The sequence below is a fragment of the Neomonachus schauinslandi genome, chromosome 1 (assembly GCF_002201575.2).
Source record: "Neomonachus schauinslandi chromosome 1, ASM220157v2, whole genome shotgun sequence".
NCBI lineage: Eukaryota > Metazoa > Chordata > Mammalia > Carnivora > Phocidae > Neomonachus > Neomonachus schauinslandi.
In genome coordinates this window covers 143,704,499-143,710,498 of record NC_058403.1, presented here as the reverse complement: position 1 = coordinate 143,710,498, position 6,000 = coordinate 143,704,499, and positions in this window count along the sequence as shown.

Sequence of the window (6,000 nt, the reverse complement as noted above, 5' to 3'; positions counted from 1 at the left end):
TTTTTCTAACCTGACCTTGGGTGTGATATCTCGTCAGTTCGGCCATATTCTGCTCATTAGAAGTGGGCCACCAAGTCCATTCTATACTCAAGGGGAAGGGAATTTAGCTCCAGCTCTTGAGGGGAGACATATCACAGAAGGTGTAGACATATCTTTGAAAGCACTACAGCCCACCCTCAGGCCACAAATTATTTATATTCCTCTCATACGCAAAACACACTCATCCATTCCTCAAGGGTCTCATTCCATCCTTGTACCAGCCAGAAGTCCAGAATCTTGTCATCTGAGTGTGGCCCACGAAGAAGGCTCCTCAAGGTCAGCTCCTTGAATGTAGTTGTTGGGACCCCTGAAATGGAAGAAACAGGTCATCTGCTCCCCCTCCCCCAACACACAGTGGTGAAACAGACATAGGGTAATTGCTCTAAATATTCCTGTTCAAAAAGGGAGCCAACAGAAGGCATGAAGGAATGAGTGGGCAATTCTAAAATCCCGTTGGGCAAAATTGCAGTCCAGCTGCAAGTTCCTTGACTGTGTCTCAAGGCCTGGGAATAATTCTCTGTGGTTCCTGACTGCCCTCTCTGAACCCTTGGCCCTCCCTTGTCAACCTTCTCTTTTCACAAAAGCTAACATTGTTTGCTCCATTTTCCTAACCCAAGTTTATAAAAATTTCTCCTACATTTCCTCCAAAAATCTAATAGTTTTACATCTTTCATTTTAGATTTTTTTTTTTTTAAGATTTTATTTTAAGTAACCACTACACTCAACATGGGACTCAAACTCACAACCCAAGATCAAGAGTGGCATGCTCCAGCAACTGAGCTAGCCAGGCACCCCTCACGTTTTAGTTTTTGATCCATTTTGATATAAAGTGTGAGGTATAGGTCTTTTAGTTTTTGGCATATAAATGTCCAGTTGTTCTAGCACTATTTGTTTGTCAACTTGTTTTTAGAAATTATTTATTTTTCATTAACCTTCTATCTATTTTTCTGTTTAAGAGCTTAAATGAGTTCCTGCTCCAAGGAAATTTAGGACATCAAGGACTCCTCACATTGGGAAAATTCCCCTTTAAGTTACCGCAGGGACCCAAAACACTGCCATATGGACCCCTCCCTGCGTGGTGCAGAGACAGCACTATTTGCTGAAATGTGGCAGAAACAACTCTGATGCCAGTTTCCAGACGAGGCTTCAAGAAGCTTTGCGTGCTTCCTATCTCTGGAAGCCTCAGTGCCATGAGAACAAGCCCAGCCTAGGCTGCCGGAGCAGGAGAGACCCTGTGGAGGAGAGAGAGAGCACAGTTGTCCCAGCCAAGGCCAACCTGGACCATCCAGCCAATGCTCAAACATGTGGGAAGACCCACTCAGGATCGGCACGGTAAAAGTTGACTCAGACTTTTTGGGAGTAATTTTGTAATATATGAGCCATATTTATAACATATATATGCGGTTTGACCCAGTCATTACAATTCCAGTCTCTTTTTCTAAGGAAATCGTTTAACGGAAAAAGTTATGTAAGTGGCATTTTTTATAATAGCAAAAGTTTGAAACACCCTAGCGTTCATCAATAGTGAAATGATTAAAATGGGGGGGGTTTATACATACACAATACTCTGTTACAAATGATGATATAGGGGCGTGTGGCTTGGTTGGTCGGTTAAGCATCTAACTCCTGATTTTGGCTCAGGTCATGATCTTGGGATTGTGAGATCAAGCCTGCCCTTGGGCTCCACACTCAGTAGGGAGTCTGCTTCTCACCCTCTCACTCTGCCCCCCACCCCTGCTCGTGCTCTCTCTCTCTCAAATAAATAAATCTTAAAAAAAAAACCAAAAGAAACAAATGATAATATAGCTCTAAAGGAAACTGTCCATACTATACACTTCAATCAACAAAACAAGTTAGAAATCATTATACATTTTATAATAAGAACTTGTTTTTGAATAAGACAATATACAACTATGTTTTTCAAAAGAAAATTGTCTGGAAGGATATATATAAATTATTAACAGGGTCTTTGTCTGAGAAGGTGTTATAAATGACTTTTTCACTTCCTACACTATACCTTTGGGCATATGAATCTTTCAAAATAAGCATCTGTTTATTTTTATATTTATTTATTGATTGATTTTTTGAGAGAGAGAGCATGCACGTGTGAGAGTTGGGGGGAGGGGGCAGAAGGACGGGGAGACAGAATCTTTTTTTTTAATTTTTAAAATTTAAATTCAATTATTAACATATAATGTATTATTGGTCTCAGAGGTAGAGGTCAGTGATTCATCAGTCTTATATAATACCCAGTGCTCATTACATCACGTGTCCTCCTTAATGTCCATCACCCAATTACCCCAATCCCCCTCCCCTCCAGCAACCGTCAGTTTGTTTCCTATGATTCACAGTCTCTTATGGTTTGTCTCCCTCTCTGATTTCGTCTTGCTTTATTTTTTCCTCTCTTCCCCTATGATCCTGTTTTGTTTCTTAAATTCCACATATGAGTGAGATCATATAATTGTCTTTCTCTGATTGACTTAGCATAATATCCTCTAGTTCTACCCACGTCTTTGCAAATGGCAAGGTTTCATTTTTTATTGAAATGAAAGTAGTATTCCTTTTATTTAAAAAAAGATTTTTATTTATTTATTTATTTGAGAGAGAGCACAAGCAGGGGGAGCAGCAGAGGGAGAGGGAGAAGCAGGCTCCCCGCTGAGCAGGGAGCCCAATGAGGGGCTCGATCCCAGGACCCTGGGATCATGACCTGAGCTGAAGGCAGACGTTTAACAGACTGAGCCACCCAGGTGCCCCTGAAAGTAGTATTCCATTGTAGTATTCCATTGTGTGTGTGTGTATATATATTATATATATATTTTCTTTATCCATTCATCTGTCGATGAACACCTGGGCTCTTTCCATAATTTGGCTATTGTGGACATTGCTGCTATAAACATTGGGGTGTGAGTGCCCCTTCAGATCACTACGTTTGTATCTTTGGGGTAAATCCCTAGTAGAGCAATTGCTGGGTTGTAGAGTAGCTCTATTTTCAACTTTTTGAGGAACCTCCATACTGTTTTCCAGAGTGGCTGCACCAGCTTGCATTCCCACCAACAGCGTAGGAGGGTTCCCCTTTCTCCGCATCCCTGCCAACATCTGTCATTTCCTGACTTGTTAATTTTAGCCATTCTGACTGGTATGAGGTGGTATCTCATTGTGGTTTTGCTTTGTATTTCCCTGACGCCAAGTGATGTTGAGCACTTTTTCATGTGTCTTTTGGCCATCTGGATGTCTTCTTTAGAGAAATGTCTGTTCATGACTTCTGCTCATTTCTTGATTAGATTATTTGTTCTTTGGGTGTTGAGTTTGATAAGTTCTTTATAGATTTTGGATACTAGCCCTTTATCTGATATGTCATTTGCAGATATCGTCTCCCATTCTGTCGGTTGTCTTTTGGTTTGTTCGACTGTTTCCTTTGCTGTGCAAAAGCTTTTTATCTTGAGGAAGTCCCAAGAGTTCATTTTTGCCTTTGTTTCCCTTGCCTTTGGAGATGTGTCTAGCAAGAAGTTGCTGTGGCCTGTGTTCTCCTCAAGGATTTTGATGGATTCCTGTCTCACATTCAGGTCTTTCATCCATTGTGAGTCTATTTTTGTGCATGGTATAAGGAAATGATCCAGTTTCATTCTTTTGCATGTGGCTGTCCAATTTTCCCAACACCACTTGTTGAAGAGACCTGTCTTTTTTCCATTGGACATTCTTTCCTGCTTTGTCAAAGATTAGTTGACCATAGAGTTGAAGGTCCATTTCTGGGCTCTCTATCCTGTTCCATTGAGCTATGTGTCTGTTTTTGTGCCAGTACCATACTGTCTTGATGATGACAGCTTTGTAATAGAGCTGCTCGAAGTCCAGGATTGTGATGCCATCAGTTTTGGATTTCTTTTTCAACATTCCTTTTGGCTATTTTGGTTTTTTTCTGGTTCCATACAAATTTTAGGGTTATTTGTTCCAGCTCTGTGAAAAAAGTTGATGGTATTTTGATAGAGATTGCATTGAATGCACACATTGCTCTAGATAGCATAGACATTTAAACAATATTTGTTCTTCCAATCCATGAGCATGGAATGTTTTTCCATTTCTTGGTGTCTTCCTCAATTTCCTTCATAAGTGTTCTATAGTTTTCAGAGTACAGATCTTTTACTTCTTTGGTTAGGTTTATTCCTAGGTATCTTGTGGGTTTTGGTGCAATTGTAAATGGGATCGACTCCTTAATTTCTCTTTCTTCATGACCCGAACCAAAATCCAGAGTCGGCTGCTTAACCGACTGAGCCGCTCAGGTGCCACAGTTGCTATTTTTATTAAAAACACTTGGAACAGTGCCTTCCTGGCACATAGTAAGTGCTCAATGAATATCAGCTATTGTTTTTATTATCTGGGATGGAGAACACATCAGACCAACTGTTTCTTTTTTTTTTCCTTCTTTTTTTTAAAGATTTATTTATTTATTTTACAGAGGGAGAACGTGCATGCGAGTTGGGGAAGGGGTAGAGGGAGAGAATCTTCAAGCAGACTGCTGAGCTCAGAGTCCAACACCACAGGGCTTGATCACACGACCCATGAGATCATGACCTGAGTCGAAACCAAGAGTCAGACGCTTAACCATCTTTTGTTCTCAAAATTGTTTTTCTAACATAAAGGCTTTCCTCTTCAAAGAGAATTTTGCAAGTATCTTTTGCAAGTATCTTGCTACACTAGGGTGGGTCAGGAAAGCTTTCTGTAAGAAGTGACTTTTAATACAAAACTCCATGGGTAGAAGCCCAAACCATGCAAGGAGAGCAGGGAAGAGGGCTGCTGGGAGGGGAGGACATCTGCCTCATCTCTCTCATGGTACCATCTTCTTCTTCCAGTATGTCTGCTCCACTTACTTCTTGCTACCGACTTCCCTCCTTGGCCATTTCTGATCCCACACAATTGATTTGCTCTTGGCCCATCCTGCCTGCTATGGTCTGAATGTTTGTTTCTCCCAACTTCATACGTTGAAATCCTTAGGCCCCGTGTGATGGTGGGGCCGTTGGGAGGAGCCCAGGCCCAGAAGGCGGAGCCCTCATGAATGGGCTTGTGCTCTTATAAAGGAGACCCCACTGAGTTCCCTAGCCTCTTCCTCCATGTGAAGATATAATAAATCTGGGGCCCTGCAGACTTCTCACAGGGATCTGACCATGCTGGCACCCTGATCTCAGACCTCCAGCCTCCAGAACTGTGAGAAATAAATTTGTTGTTAATAAGCCACCCGGCCATGGTATTTTGTTATAGCAGCCCCGAACGGTCTAACACACTAGCCTTGACTATTCCTTTCAGCATAGTCCCTCCTCCCTTCAACTGGACAATCTCAAGAGTCTCAGATTTTTGGTCTAAGGTGAGAAATTGCTGCATTATCTCATCCAGTCACAGATCAGCTGGGTAGGATGGAGTAATGTTGGTAGAGGTTGGATGATATGAAATAAAATGATGGCATTTCTCCCCTTTCAACAGGAATTTAGGATTGACAGTCTCCCATAAAAAGGGGTGTTATTCTGGCACATCATGACTGATATTTATAGTTCAGTATGTGCCCACCTTCTCAGTGTTCATATCAGTGAAGAACTTCATGGACACTCACATAGTGGTCCATGTATCAGGTGGCTTAGACAAAGTATGCTGTGGTAAAAATGCTTCCTAAAATCTCAGTGTTGGGCGACTGGATTGAGCATCTGACTCTTGATTTCAGCACAGGTCATGATCTCAGGGTTGTGAGATTGAGCCCCTTGGGCTCCACACTCAACTTGGGAGTCTACCTGAGATTCTCTCTCTCCCTCTGCCCCTCCCCTTGTTCGAGTGCACATGCTCTCTCTCTAAAATAAATTTTAAAAATCTTAAAAAAAAATCTCGGGGCACCTGGCTCAGTCAGTTAAGCGTCTGCCTTCGGCTCAGGTCATGGTCTTGGGGTCCTGGGATCAAGCCCCGCATCGGGCTCCCTGCTCAGTG